The sequence below is a fragment of the Chinchilla lanigera genome, unplaced genomic scaffold, assembly GCF_000276665.1.
Source record: "Chinchilla lanigera isolate Chin_1 unplaced genomic scaffold, ChiLan1.0 scaffold00021, whole genome shotgun sequence".
Taxonomy (NCBI): Eukaryota; Metazoa; Chordata; class Mammalia; order Rodentia; family Chinchillidae; genus Chinchilla; species Chinchilla lanigera.
Window position 1 is genome coordinate 17,340,620 of NW_004955422.1, and position 16,177 is coordinate 17,356,796.

General features: G+C 38.3%; 1 protein-coding gene and 1 pseudogene across 12 annotated transcripts in view; one reads left to right on the top strand and one right to left on the bottom strand.

Moving 5' to 3' along the window:
* Ppp6r3 (protein phosphatase 6, regulatory subunit 3) overlaps positions 1–16,177 on the bottom strand; it is a 140,738-nt gene that overhangs the window by 93,487 nt on the left and 31,074 nt on the right. For 11 of the 12 annotated variants that reach the window (XM_013514101.1, XM_005384276.2, XM_005384277.2 and 8 more), the window contains exon 2: positions 3,095–3,239. The exons of the other annotated variant lie outside the window; for it this stretch is intronic. The gene's annotated coding sequence lies outside the window, so the exon portion shown is untranslated. The remainder of the gene's footprint in view (positions 1–3,094; positions 3,240–16,177) is intronic. 12 annotated transcript variants of the gene reach the window in all.
* LOC102018739 overlaps positions 13,193–16,177 on the top strand; it is a 3,415-nt pseudogene continuing 430 nt past the window's right edge.

A 16,177-nucleotide genomic window follows, 5' to 3' on the forward strand; every position in this document is an offset into this window, starting at 1 on the left:
TCTTTAGAAGCCACTTTGAAGATACCAAAGTATAGTACAACTACTCTTGATAATCTCCTATCTCTTTTGTCTGTAACTCACTATTATTTGTCTGTTTGTTTTCCTGAGAAACTATTTTGTAGACAATAATATGTAAAACGGTAACCATTGATAATTTCCTACCATTTTGTCTGTAATTTGCTAAGTCCCCCCTATTATTATGTTATCCTTTTTTCATTCTTTAAAATAAAAAAATAAAAATAAAAAAAAAATTAAAAAAACAAAGTATAACACTGCTGAAATTCATACCCTATACTACAGTAATACCATTTCAACAACTTGTTCAGATTGTAAGAAGAGTTAAACTGGGCCACACACTTTAAACGCTATCAAAAGTTAAAGAAGTGAGATTCCCTACTCATACAAACTTGTAGTACAGTAAGTCACTGACTTATGAACATCTGAGTTGCAAATTTTCACAAGTGTACTGTATAAGACTCACTCTGTTGGATTACAGTGGAATCTGACCTGTAAATGTTCTCCCTTGGGCTGGGGATATAGCTCAGCGGCTTAAGGCCCTGACTAGAAAGTGCAAGGTCATGAGTTCGATTCCCAGTACCAAAAAAAAAAAAAAATTCTCCCAGAACAGAGCTTAAGGTGGGGACTTATTGTAGATGTATTTTCCTCTCAGCTCAAAGTACAGTTGCAAAGCATTTTCTAGACACTAATATAAGGCCAAAGAAAATTTCTCTATTTCAAACTCCATGTAGTTGTTTAAGAGGAATTTTCACCTAACCTTCAACTAGAAGTGATTAATTTACAGTGTAATAAACATGCTAAATAGCAAATATAAAAAGTTTAGGCCAGGCGTGGTGCTGCAGGCCTGTAATCCCAGCACTCGGGAGGCTGAGTCAGGAAGATCACTGTGAGTTCAAGGTCAGCCTTGGCTACATAGTGAGTACAAGGGTAGGCTGAAGTACACAGTGAGACCCTGTCTCAAAAAGACAAAAAAAAGAATTCTATACAAACTCCCAAAGGAATGAACATACTCGCCTGAAGTCATATACGCTTAAGGACCTATAACAGAATGTGGAAGTCCTATCTGTTTAAAAGATTTACAATAAATTTTAATGATACAGCCGGGCGTGGTGGCGCATGCCTGTAATCCCAGCACTCGGGAGGCTGAGGCAAGAGGATTATTGCGAGTTCGAGACCAGCCTGGGCTACAAAGTGAGCTCAAGGCCAGCCTGAACTGCATAGTGAAACCCTGTCTCAAAAAGACAAAACAAAAAATTTTAATGACATAGTAACTATAACTCTGAATGTCAATTAGGTGAAATGTTATCCCACTTGGAAAAGAGACACATCTCTTTATATTTATAAATCTATATTAAGGAAAACTCCAATCAATTAATGAATTTTGAATCTTATCAGTAGTCTGAAAATTTTTCCCCTTATCCTCATATCAACCTTTTGTTTTTACTATCTGGTCCTTTGTAATATAAGTTTAGTCTATACCTCTAGTGCTGTTCCATTCTAGAAATCCTTCCTAACCACCTAGCACTGATTCTGGGGCTCCTGGAAACATCTGGGTAACTTCTCTTAAGAAGAGCTTCCTCATTCTAATATAGCACAACATGCTGATGAACAGAGACAAGTAAAAGAACAAAAAAGAAGAGCTAAAGGTTAAGGAATTGTTGTATAAGGTGCCAAAGCAAAAGTTCTCTATTAACAAAGAAAAAAATAAAGGAGGAGAGAGAGAAAGCAAGCCTCAAAAATATCCTGGGAGGGGACTATGAAATTTTAGGAACTACTACAACTCATTAGTGATTCCTATTATGTGAAAAGTACTTATGATATAAAATAGAATTCAAAATTCTTTGCTCACAAACTACTTAAAATTTAAAGACAAAAAACCAAATCCTAAAATAACTTAATGAAATATTCTAAAAGTTCACAAAGAAATGACAGCAAAGGACATGGAATAATCCAGAAAGGTCTGAAAAAAAGGTAGGAAGAACGCTGAGTCCTAGAAGATATGAAATCAAATACCACGTAGAATAAGAAAACTGAGTCAGACAAACGGGGAAAAGGAGATTGAAACACAGAAGGGATTTTTTTCACTTAAGATCCTTGCAGGAGAATAATATGGTGATAATGGCAGAAAAAAATTGGCAGATTCATACCAGAACGTGAATATCAAAGGCAAAGACTCAGAGCATCACTGTGTAAGTGCAGGGAAGCCTCCTAAGGTTGAAAAGGACCATTCTTGAGTGGCTGGGAGGTCATATACAAAGCAGTATTCTAGATGCTCTGGAAAACTCACCTGTGGATTAGCAGAGACCCTTATAACAAAACTAGTACAGGCTCTGCTAAGGTAAGAAAGCCTGATATAGCTGCACAGCAGTGGAAATGAAAAGAAGAAAGAAGGCAGAACAATAACTGATCAAGAAGAAAAGGAAACAAGAAGTAATTAAAACTTCAAGTCCTGGGGCTAAACCCAATTCACAATGGTAGACTATGTCTACCCTCTCCTCAAGATACAACTAGATTAAGTGTTTTCATGACTTCCCTGAAAGACCCTAATGTGTGACTTCTTATTAAATGGCAACTGAGCAAAAAGTCAAATGTCAGGACAATCTCTAATCTTTAATAAGACGTTCCAAACAAGTGTTTCAGAGTATAGCAATTAGAACTCAGGAGAGGACAGGTGGCTGGATAGAAGTCAAATGTTCTTTAGTATAAAACAAACAACACACACATACACACAAAGCCCAGTAACCTAGTCATAGAAGTGGTTACCCTGGTCACAGGTCTCTACTCACATTCTTTCTCTGTATAGCTACTTCAGCTTGCTAGGTCCAGCTGGTTCTTAGTGCCCAGCTCAATTCCCCTGGAAACTAAGAATGGAGTTCTGCAGACTTCTAGATATACCAAAGCAGACCACAATGGCTGCTGTTTAACTTCCTCTAACCAGCACATTAAAACACTGCACCTACCTCAAAGAGACTGCCCTAAACCTGGTTTAGACCTAGGCTCCAAGGTCTCATGAGAGAATGCTGCTTTCCCTGATGTAACACACAGATGGAAACTCCTGATAATTTAGTGGTCTTACCTTTCAAACCAAGGTTAAAAATTAAAAGAAATGTTTTCTTCTCTGTGACTCCTTGCCCATTACAGGATATCCTGGTGACTGTTGTCTTCCAATTTACCACATTGGCAGATTAGCAAGAATAAAGTGGGATGCAGCTTAAGTTTTCCTATTAAAAGAAAAAAAGCAGATGATCACATATGTTCTTTTTTGTTCTGCTGAAAGCTACAATTAAAAGATACTTTTCCATCAGGGAACTATAAAAAGTTTTAGTTAACTGAGTATTTTTTAATGTGGACACAAGAGAAAAGGGACTGCCATCCTTCTACCCACACTTTTATCCAGCACTAAACAATAACCCCCTAAACTAGATACAGATGTCAAAATAGCACCAGGAGTGAGTGAAGAAAAAGACATATTCTTATCCTTATGTTAAAAAGAAAACATCAATAATATTCTTACCTGTACCTTTTTATAACCCCTAGGTAAGAGCTTTAACAATTATAACTTCTACCAGGAACTTCTGAGTAGAACATAAAGTTCACTAAAGTACTAGCTACAGCCCAATTCAGTCTCTAATGTCTATTAATCATAAGATGCACAGGAAAGGAACATACATTATCTTCCAAAAACACTTCATGTATTAACTTAGTATTACAGAAAAGGACTCCAAATAGTAGATGCTACCTTCATTTGAAAACCTCTAAGAATGTAGTCTGCAAGGCACCTCTAAAAAACACTGTTCATGTAATGCCTTTATTCCACAAACCTCACACTACATTGTTATCAACTCAATACTTCCTTTTAAGAGAAACAAACAAAAATAATAACAAATTTAGGTGAAAAAGAATATTTAATTATAAAAATAAAAACATTTTGCCACTTTTTGAACACACAGAATGATTTTTCACAAATCGCACAACCACCCATTTGCAGGCTGGTCCAACACAGGCTCCCAGAAGAAAGTTACCAGTAGAGCATACCCAGCCCCATCCCTGCACTCCGTTCCATGACACCAAAAGAAACCATGGCTATCAAATGTGCCCAGAACACTGAGAACCCAGGGCTTACCTAAACTGTAGTAAGTATGCTAGAACATAATATACTCTATCTGGAAAGAGGTCTGCTTAATTGTATGTAATTTTGTTTTGGTTTGTTTTTTTTCACCTAAGTTAATAAAGGGGAACACTTGATCTATATTGTTATGCTAAAAAATTTGCTAATTCTAAGGTCAAAGAATACGAGAAATAAGATTGAAAGAATGGAGTGGAGTGCAGGTACAGGACTGCGACTTCTAATAAACATACACTGAAATGAGGTGTAAAACTTGAATAACAGGGCTGGTTAAAGTCATAATCCATACGGACCTAGAAAAAAATAAAGTTAAAAAGTTGCTAAAAAGGAACAGAAAGAATACTGATTTAAAGTCATTCAATGAACATTTAGATCCTTAAATCTCCTTTACCTGCCCTTCCCACAATCAGCAACTAACCACAAGCTAAAAAGAGCCAGTTCTGCTGGGTTTAGTCTATAATCCCTTAAGTATCGCCATGAGTCTGAGGACAGCCTGAGCTGCATAGTGAGTTTAAAGCTAGTCCTAACTACACAGCGAGATTCTGTCTCAAAACAAAAACAAAAAACAATAAATAAAAAGACTGTTCTCTGAACTGGGAGACCTCAGCCCAGCACAGCGGAAGTTGGGCTTGCCATACTGTGCACATAAGGACTGTGTGACAACTAAAGAATGAGTGCTCAAACACAAACACATCACACTGTACCCCACTGTAGGCAGATTTCCCTTACTGGGCTCTTCTTTTTCTGGCCAGTAGGCAAGACCTTTACTCTACAGACTGAAGACTAACACTATGATATGAGTGTAAGGATTTACACTAGTCAATCTGCTACACTATGCAAGTCAAGGAGCCCCATCCAAGACTGAAGCTTGGTGTCAGCAACTTTTATTTCAACCTTAAAAATACTAAACTTGCTGAATAATTTTAAGAGCAGTATAACAAACTCCCTCAAAGCCTTCACCAAGACTCACCAGCTGATACCATTGTATCACTTTCACCTTACTACCCCTGTCCCATATATCTTCACCCACCCACTTAAATGCCTGAGTGATCACAGGCCTTTACCTGTATTTATCTTTGGTGCTGGAGGTTGAACCTGGTGTTGGAGGCCTCGTGAATGCTAAGCACACAGCACACACCGTACCCCTGAGCCATACTCTCAACCTCTTTTACTCTTAAATTCTTCAGTGTTTCCTAAGAACAAGGTATTCTCTTACACAATCACAGAACACATGTCAAAATAAAAAATTTGATGTATAAATTGTTCAATGGGGATTATACAGTTCATATTCCAATTCTGCCAACTGTTGTATAATGTCCTTTAGGGCAATCCCCCTTCCCTTCAATTCAGGATCGCATATCACAACAGATGTCATGTCTCCTTTCTTCTCACCTGAAACAGCAGTTTTACAGCATTTTTTTGTCTTTCATTTCACTAACACATTTCAAAAATACAGGTTACAAGTACATTTCTAGCAGGAATGCCACATAAATGAAACTATGGAGCTAAAAGAGAAGTGATGTTGGGGCCAGGGATATAGCTCAGTGGCATGATGCTTGCCTGGCAAGCATGAGATCCTGAGTTCAATTCCGGGTACAAAAGAAGAGAGAGAAGTGATGTCAATTTTTCCTATTACTGGTGATTTTCATCACCTGGTTAAGATGTTAGATTTCTTCACTGTAGAGTGACTTTTTCCTCAATAATAAGGTATCTGTAGGAAGATACCTACAGACTATGTTCTTAGAACATTAAAGTAGTTGTAGTGCCAATGGCAATTGACACTATGATACTTAAACATGGTAAAGCACTTGTAGTTCTACTGCTCCTTCTGCATTTATTAGGTGACATTCTAATTTCAGTACGGTCTGGTTCCATCTCTCCACGTATTCTCTTTCCTGAATTATCAGTATGGACTCATAGATTCTTATTAGCACCATTAATTTATTCTGATGTTCAAACTGTCCCAAATTTAACCAGTGGGAACTCTTTCAAGGATGCTCATGTATACTTTTCTCATTTCTTGAACACATTTTCTTTTCTTCTTATAACTGATAACAGCTTGTCCCAGACTCATCCTGTTCATTCTCTGCTATAGCTTTGAAATCAGCCATTTCTCCAAGGAATCTTGTTTTCTTTTAGCAAATGACATTATTTAGAGGTGAGGATCACTGGAACACAGTAAGTGACACCCGTAATTTAAAGGAAGGTTTAATTTGGCTCATGGTTTCCAGGGATTCAGTCCGCGACTGGCTGGCTCCAAGGCAGAAACATCACGATGGAAGGGCGTGACAGAGCAAAGATGCTTTGTTCACGGTGGCTGGGAAGTGGAGCAGTGGAACAGTGCCAGAGAGACAAGGGAGAAGGACCAGACATATACCTCAAGGCCATACCTCCATTACCCACCCAGATACACCAGAAGTGTGCTCCACCGGTCCCCTGAACATATTCTAAAGTCACTCAAGGTGACATGTCACCCTAACTACCACGAAAGATTGAAGGAACAAGTATGTTCATAGATATCGAGGCATTCTCACTGCCTCTCCTATTTTATTGTGGACAAAACTGGGAAAGAATGTGTGGTGGACTGACAACTGGTGGTCAACTTATAATACCTAGCTGAACTGAGTAAGGGTGGTGCTGGGTATAGAAGGCCTACCTGAGGATTGTTGCCAGTAGCATATGAGGCAGAACGGGAAAAGAAGAGAGAAGGCTGTTGTGAGCTCGTAGAAGCTGTTAGGAGCCTATTGGAAGCTGAGAGAAGCTGTAAGGAGCTGCTGGTTCTCTTGGAGGACTTTGTCACACTGGCTTTCCTGATGAACTTGGCTGTTTTCATCTTCCAAGAAGCTTGGGACCTTGCTGTCACTGAGAATGGCTTCGGTTCACCTTGGGGGAGCTCTGGTCCTCACTCTGAGCATTGCCTCCTGGCTCCGGAGGGCAACATGGTGCACTGTTCAGTCTCCTGGAAAAGCTTGCTGCACTGGCTTTCCTGATGGGAACTCAGCTGTCCTGATCATCGGAGGAGCTCAGGACCTCACTGTTGCTGAGGATGGCTGTGGTACTTTTTGTGGGGAGCTCTGGTTCTTACTTTGAACACTGCTTCCTAGCTCCAGTGTAGATCCCTCAGCCTGCTAGCACAGATCTTTCATCTCGCTGGCACAGACTTTCTAGATGACCTTTGGACCTTTCAGCACAGATCCATGAAACAGGCCTGCATGAGATATTGTTATGGGCTCTAGGCCTCCAGCTGGACTCATGGGAGGCACTGTTATGAGCTCTAGGTCTTCAGCTGAACTCATGCAGGCCATTACCGTGGGATCTAGGCTGGATTCTTTAGTCTTAGGTATGTGGACAGATTTCCTGCACTCTCTTGTATATGATTCTTTGCCTGACTTAAATAGCCTTATAAAGTATGTGTCCTGTATTATACTGTTCTCCTCTGCAAGGGCTGGGGATTTAGCTCAGCGGCAAAGCGCCTGCCTGGCAAGCGCAAGGTCGTGAGTTCGGTCCCTGGTACTAGAGAAAAACCAAAAAAAAAAAAAAAAAAAAGAAATATCCTCTGCAAAACCCCAAACCATGACAGAATGTTAGTATCACATGATTCAATTTTGTGTTGTGTATCACTGACTTAAATATGAATAAAAACCAAGGACTGCCAAATACCTCCAGAAAGCATCTGTTATGAAACGAAGCAAAACAAAAAATGCAAGAAAAAAATTGGAACAAAAACTGTACAAAAATAGAGAACAGGAAAATAGTAACTGATATCCTAAGAGAAGATAATCCTTCCATTAAAGATGATAGTATTTCAAAAGGTACAGAAAAAAAACTCTTAAAAATTTAAAACTTCACAGCAGAAATTAAGAACTAAAAAGGAAGTTGAAGGTGTCTTACTTTTCTCATTGCTCAGACAAAACACCCAACAACCAAAGTTAAAGAAGGGAAGGTTTATTTAGCTCACAGTTTGCAGAGGTTTCAGTCCATAAGCGGCTGGCTGCAAGGCAGAGTGGCACATGGCAGAGGGGCAACAGTTCATGGCAGTGGAAGACAGCAAAAGCAACAAGTGAGAAGAGCAAGCCTCTTTTCCTCTCTTATATTGTATGTAGGCTACCAACCCTAGCACGGGTGTAGCACTCACACCCCCAATCCCAGCTTTGACAAAGAGCCAATCACAAACTCTTAGATTCAGCTGCCTCTGACAAGCCTACCCCTCATGATGCTTTCAAGCGACATCAAAACACAAAGCATAACAGAAAATTTAAAAAGAGAACAGAAAAACAGAGAGACTATTAGAGAAGTAACTTCTAAGAGTCCCTGGAATAGATCCACAACAAGAAACATCACCATGAAATATCACAACCCTGGGCACAAAGAACCCAAAATTTCTAAAAAGGATCAAAAATCTGAATAGCTTCAGATACTTCAAAAACAAAACAAAAAATAAAATGATAATGAGGGGCTGAAGACTGAATTTAGCGGCAAAGCACCTGTCTCATATGTACAAAGCCCTAGGTTCCATCCCCAGAATTAATAATAATGATGCAAGAACCCCATACACATTAGGACAGCCACTATTAAAAACAAAACCAGAAAATCACAAGCGCCTGCAAGAATGTGGAGAAAGCAGAACCCATGTGCTCTGTTAGCAAGAATGTAAGATGGTGCAGCTAGGACCTAGTAATTATACTTCTAGTTCTATACTTTAAAAAAACAAACACCAAAAGACAAGCATGGTCTCAATGAAGTATTTATACACCCATGTTCACCCATTATATACCAGAGTTAAATCACAGGAACAACCCAATTATCCATCAACAGCAAAGTAGGTAAGCAAAATGTGGTATGTACATACAATAGATTGTTATTCAGCCTAAAAAAGAAGGAATTTCTAGCACATGTTACAACATGGACAAACTCTAATGGCATGCTAAATGAAATAAGCTCATCACAAAACAATTAAAGTGTCTGGAGACTATAATTTCAGATAGTATAAGGTCCAGTGGTCCCCTCTTAAATCTCAGGGTTTTTTTCCCTCTGGTTTCTGTTGCTTGTGGTCAAGAAGAAGGAAGGTGACTTTAGTACAAAATCCACTGGTCTCCTCTTAATAATCTCAATGTGTTTTCTCTATTTTTCTGCTTGTGGTCAAGGAAAAGATACGTGACTACAGTGTAGTAAGATTCTTTTTGTAAGAGACATATGACATATAACTTTTATCACAGTATATTGTTATAACTATTATTATTGTTGTTAATCTGTTAGTGTCTAATTTATAAGTTAAAGTGTATCCTGAGTATGTATGAGCAGGAAAAAACATGGTATAAACAGGGATCAGTACGATCTGATGTTTCTGCGATCCCATAGGGGGTCTTGGAACGTATCCCAAAACAGACAAAATGGAACTACTACTTAGAATAGTAAAAATCAGGAACAATAATGGTTGCCAAAAGCCCAGGGGAGAGGGGAGGAGGAAGAATGGAGTTATGATTTAATGAGTATGGAGTTTCAGTTTTGCAAGATGGTAAGAGTTCTATAGATGGAAGGTGGTGGTAGCTGCACAATATTATGAATGTATTTAATACCACAGAACTGTACAATTAAAAATAGGTTAAGATAGTAAAATTTTGTGATCTATAACATAAATTTTCCACAATAAAAAAAGATAATGGAGGGCTGGGGATTTAGCTCAGTGGCAAAAGTGCCTGCCTGGCAAGCACAAGGTCGTGAGTTCCGTTCCCGGTACCGGAGAAAAAAAAAAAAAAAAAAAAAAAAAAAAAAAAAAGATAATGGAGCAATATCTAAACAATTCTAAAGGTAGGGTTATGGACTGATGGTTGCATTCTCAGAATCTGTACGATGATCTATTCCCAGTGTGGCTTATATTTGTATTAAGCAAATATTTAAAGTTAAATTAGGTCATAGGATGAGGCTTGATTTGATAGGATTAATGTTTTTATAAGAGACATCAGAGAGCTTGCTCTTTCTGTGCCTATGTCCCGAGGAAAGGCCATTTGAGGATATAGCAAGAGATGTGTCTGTAAACTAGAAGAGGCCCCTTACCAGAAACCAAATTGACCAGAATTTAAATCTTAACTTTCAGCCTCCAGAACTGTAAGCACATAAATTTTGGTTGCTTAATCTACCCATTTTCTTTAAACTATGGCATTTTCTAATAGCTGCCCATGCAGACTAGGACAAAAAGAGAATGATTTCCAATCCTGAAGTATATACTCAATTAACCAAGGGTACACAAAGAGACACAGAAAGTCTCAAAAGGTTTACCTGTTTAACACTTTCTCACAGAAAACTACTGGAGACTATGCTACAAGAAAGATCCACAGGAAAAACAGAAAACAGGTGCTCCCTAGGAAAAAAGTAAAAAGAACCTCCACACTCAGAGTAAAGGAAGAGCAGGGAAAACAAGTATACACCTAGCAGAGAGTATAAGAGATTCAGACTAAAGCAGGGAAAGTTTAAAAAGGCAGAACAGTTGTAACCAAACTTGTAACAGGCCTAAGAGTTTGAATCAGAACCAGTGTTAAATGGATTTTTTTAAAAAGTAACACATTTTCAGAGAATATCAAAAGTTGTTTAGGAAAGCATTTATACTTTACCAGCTAATAGCTATAAACAGCACATGTGGTCACAATGATTAAGCTAAACACTGATTTAATCAAAACTGTAATAAATCTGTGTTAGAAGAATGAGGATTTAAAATAAGAAAAAGAGGGTACAAAAAGAAACCGAAAAAGGTTAACCATCATTTTCTATGTATTTCCATAGCAGAAAAGCTGTAAGACAGTTTATATCTTAAAAATAAAAAAAAAAAAAAAGTACACACATAGTAAGTACAAACTCTTCAAATATGCTACTTAACTGGCTAAAGGAGTCTCAAGTATTACAGTTGTCTTGGGTGAATAGTAAAGGGCTGCTATTGACCTTAAACTATAGAAATATTAAAATTGACACAAAACTTCTTAAATAAATTCTTGAGGTCAGAGAGATGTTGATGACACAGAAGAGAAGGGCCCAACATGTCCCAAGAGGTACTTTTAATTTTTTCCTTTCTTTTCTTCTGCAGCCACCCTAAATACCTTGCAGCCAACTGCAGCTACACCAGGCACCTTGGCGGCTCCAAGAGATATTTGCTTTGTCTGTAGAAGAATCTAGTCACAGGTCCATACTAGATGAACCTCCACTCCTTACTCCAACAGCTTCTCTAGATAGACTTCTTACCCCTGTAGCCATTCTCAATCAGGTCTACAAGGAGCCCTTTCCCTCCCCATGACTAAACAAACAGAAGACCTTCCTTTTTCTTCTATGTAACTTCTCCAAAATCCTTATCGAGTCAATACATGCACCATTCTCCTTATGCTGCAGCACAAGTCCAAATAAAGCCACTTTCAGAGGGTATATTTCTGTCTATTCATGATTTCTATCTTGAGCACAGCATGCTGAGCTGGTTCACTAAAAGCTGATGTCTTAGTCACTTTCCTCATTACTGGGACACAATACCCAACAGATGCAATTTAAAGGAGCGGTTTAATTTGGCTCATGTTTTTAGACCAGTTGGCCAGCTCCAAGGTATGGAGGGATGGTAAAAGGGTCTGGTGGAAGAAAGTGGCTTACCTCATGGCAACCAGGAAGCACAGGGTGACAAAAGGACCCAGGGAAGGGAGATACACTCTTCCAGACAATGTCTCCAATAACCCATCTCTTCAGGCCAGCCCCCTCCCATTTTAGCTATAAAATCATTAGTGGACTAATTCACCAGTAAGTATAGTGCCCACATGATACAATCACTTCCCTCCCTAAAGTCCTACCTATATGATCCCATGAGGCTTTCAGGGAACATCTAGATATAAACCTTAACAGTCAGTGGTGCCCAAGTGGCCAGAAGCAGGGAGTGGTAATAACAGAGGGTGACTGGCAGTGGGAAAACAATGGAGAACTGCTAAGAGTCACTTTCTCCTGGAATAGTTCCTGAGGCCTGCCAGCAGCTGCTGGCTTCAAGCAGCAAGGAGGGCTGCTAACACCAACAGCTGATAGCCACTGGCATTCAAAGCTCAGGACTGTTAATACTAAAGGAGCTATACTTTGCCTATTTGCAATTTCTACACAAATGAAGCAAAAGAGCCCTTAACCAATTGGTCACATATTAATGGTTCATAATAGGACCCTCCCCTTACAAGGCCCTAAAGAAAAGGTAAGGTGTTGGTGATGACTGTTGCAGACCTGCCTCATAAATGGCAGTCAGCACAGCTGATCTCGTCCATGTGTAATTTCCATCTTACATGTAGATGATAATCCATGCTAGCAGCTTTGGCCATACCAGCTATTCACTGGTGAGAGACTGAAGACAATTCAACCTGAGTATCCAATTCTTCAAATATAAAAGCAGATGCTGCATGTGGTGGTACACGCCTGTAATCCCAGCACTCGGGAGGCTGAGGCAGGAGGATTGCAATGAGTTCAAGGACAGCTTGTGCTATATAGCAAGACCCTGTCTCCAAAACAACAAAAAACAAGTATTTTCTTACTTCATTGATTTATAAATTTAATATAAAAAAACAAAGTAATTAAAGCTCCAAACATGATACCAGTGGCCAGTGGCTACCAACCCTGAACAAATTCAATTATAGAAAAATTTAAGCAGGACATGGTAGAAAAACAGAGAAAAAAAGTACAGTGAAAAGGCAATCTGCCTTATCTATGGAGACTGAGAGAATATTGATGGTAACTGAATTTAGACAGGTTCATTTAGGAAATGAAGCCCAACTGTCCCATTCCTGGTCTGTAAAGAATCTAGTTGAAGGTTATCTAGACTATGATATGGGACCATTGAAAAAAAACAGCCAGAAAGACATGTTTGTTTCAAATGGTAGAATACATGAGGATAATGAAAAGATTCTCCGCAAACAACATTTGAAAAAAGAAAAAGGGAACTCTGCCAAGTAATTTCTAGCAAACCACTGTTTTTACATCATAATTAAGGGACAAAATGAGAAAGGGTACGAGGATTTTTGCATCAGATTCACAGTAAATTAAAGAAAGATGACAGCCCAAAATCTGGACAAAGAAGTAGGGAATGGTACTTATTAGCATTAAAAAGTCCTAATGCAGACCACCTCAATGTATGTCCTTCTAATATGGATCTCAAGGATCCATATTAGATCCATTCTAATATGGATCACGTTGCTCCAAGTATCCTCAAACAAGCTCCTTTTAACAGTTAAGTCTAAAGAGACTGAAGATAATGACATGGGATGATAATCTACCTCTATAATGGCTTGTTCATCACTTTAACTTCAATGTCTAGTATATTGTAAATAAAAAAATCAATAAAACCTTAAATATAAAAATAATTGCACAAAGACCCATTAATTGGGAGAAACAACCTACCTAAATTATACTTCTATGTCTTCAGAGACATTTCCAAAAACAAAAAAAGAAATACTGGTAATTCTATCAGCTAATTTCAGTAACATCAATAATTTTAACACAAGTCAAGGCAAGAATGCCTGTTTCTTAACCATTAATTAAAAATCCATACCAAGAATGTAAAGCATATGTAAAGCACAAAATAGGCAAGTCGAATCCACAATACCACCTTCTGAAGGCACTACTCATATATGTAAAGTATTTCTCATGTAAAAAATTTTGACACCCAATTCAATTATACCACTGTCTAGCTATGCATCCTAATGGATACTCAAATCACTATAGCCATACATGAAGCCAACCCAATCTAAACTGCTATTACTATGAAGTCAAGTCACAAACTGGTAAATGAGCATCCACAGTAAAGCCCAGAGAACCACCTATGCTGTTCTAACAGTGGGCAGGGATGCCCAACTCCAATTACCAAGCTAGAGTTAAGTTGGCCCTGTTGAGGTGCACCAAGCTTTATTTGATATAAAAGCAAAAAGTAAGGAACTAGGCACATCCAAACAGAGCAAATCAATCTCCCCAAGAGTACACTGATCTTACACAAGTTTCAATTCTTTGTCATAATCCAGAGTATAATAGCAAGAAAGACACAAAATGTTTTATGTTAACGTTTAACGTAACTGGTTAACATTTAAGACAAAAATACAGAGATTATGGGGGAGTGGAGAGAACTGATGAAGGTGATAATAAAAAGGTAAAAAGCCTCAATAAAGAGAAATAATTTTTTTCAAGACATTATAGAGGATGATGAACACAGCAAAAAGTATATTTCAAAATTGCTAACAGTAAATTTCAAATATTCTCACACAAAAAATGGTATTTAAGCTGAGGAATACAAGAGTTAAATTAATATTACTCCAAACTGTTTTCATAAATTACTTCATCCTCACAAATATATACAATTATAGTTTGTCAACTTATAGTTAAAAAATTTTTAAACTTCGTATAGGTTCTTATCACTGTCCTTTAAAAAATATATAAAATGTGAACAAAGAAAGACTCAAGTCACAAATAACTACTTAAAACTGTTAGGTATTTTGACCTGATGCTAACAAAGGTATCCTCTGATCCTTCTATATCATCCAACTCAATGGGGAAGACACAGATTTAGTTCAGTCAATATTTGACCAGTCACATCATCTCTCAGAGCTTGTTTTCCTATCTGTAAAATGGGAGATTTGGACCAAATAATTATTTAACATACTCAAATTCTAAAATCATTCATTCCTATGGATCTAAGAAATATAAATGAAACCAGGACCCTCAAAGAAATAAATTAATGAATACCAGTCTCAAATTCTTACGAAGTAAGTTTTTTTTGAAGTGGGGTGCATGGATCTAGAGGTATTACAGTACCAGTCAATGTGTGGAGTAGACAAAGCAAGCCCCCCATTCATTCTCCTCAGTCCAAAAATCCATTAAATGAAAACTGTGCTTCGATGAAGTATCAAATATTGGACTGTTAAAAACAAAATTACGTATTTGACCTTGGTCACATGACCCAGAAGTGATAATTACATAAATATAAATAACAACATAAAAGTAGAAAATCTCAATGACAAAGAATTCAAAATTGTGTAAGATCTATACACTTTGTTGGGAAACTAATTTAGTCTGGATCTGCCTAGCTCTTTACTTTCCATACAAACACACTGTCTTTAAAAAAAAGTGCAAAGGTTCACGTAGGTGGCTTGAAAACTTCCTCACAAGGTTGAACTCTCCCTTTTCCCCACAAGTTGACCAACAAAGTCTTCCTCTTACATCTGGCCAACTATAGTAAAATCCCACTGATATATTTAGGGTTCTCATATAGTATTAGATGCTTGCTTACTTTGTCAAGAAATGAGATCAAGTAAAACCTGACACTCTCTTGATAGAAACTACAGTTATTGGGGCTGGGGATTTAGCTCAGTGGCACAGCACCTGCCCAGCAAGTGCAAGGTCATAAGTTCAATCCCTGGTACCGGAAAAAAAAAAAAAAAGAAACTACAGTTATTTTAAGTGCAATAAGGTAAAATGGGAGTGTGAATTCATCTATAAAGGTTGTAAAATACGTCATATCCGGCTTTCTGATGGTGTATAACCCAGTACCTATATAAAACACGACAGAGTTCCATGAAAAGAATCCTAACAGGTATCTGAAAAAAAAGAGTACGGACTAATGTCTCCTGTAAAAAACAAAACAAACAAAACAAACAAACAAACAAAAAAAATTAAAACGAAGGTCAAACAGAATAACAATAGAGTTCTTTTCAAAGGCACTTTTTTTTGTCTTTTTGAGACAGGGTTTTCCTATACAGTTCAGGCTGGCCTCGAACTCGAAGCAATTCTGCCTCAGCCACTAGAGTGCTGGGATTACATGTGTGTGCCACCATGCCCAGCTCAAAGGCACATTGCTTCAAACCTTCTCTGGCCTATGCTAGACCCACTGGAATGTCTCTCAATCTTTAAAATGAGAGAAGCCAGGCAGCTCTGGCAGTGGGAGGAGTGGCAGTGGTTCAGCAGTGGCCCAGCAGCACCGCTCTGCGGGGCTCCCACGTGCTGCAGCCTGCAGCTTGAGAATGGGGCCCCGGCCCCAGCCCCAGCCCC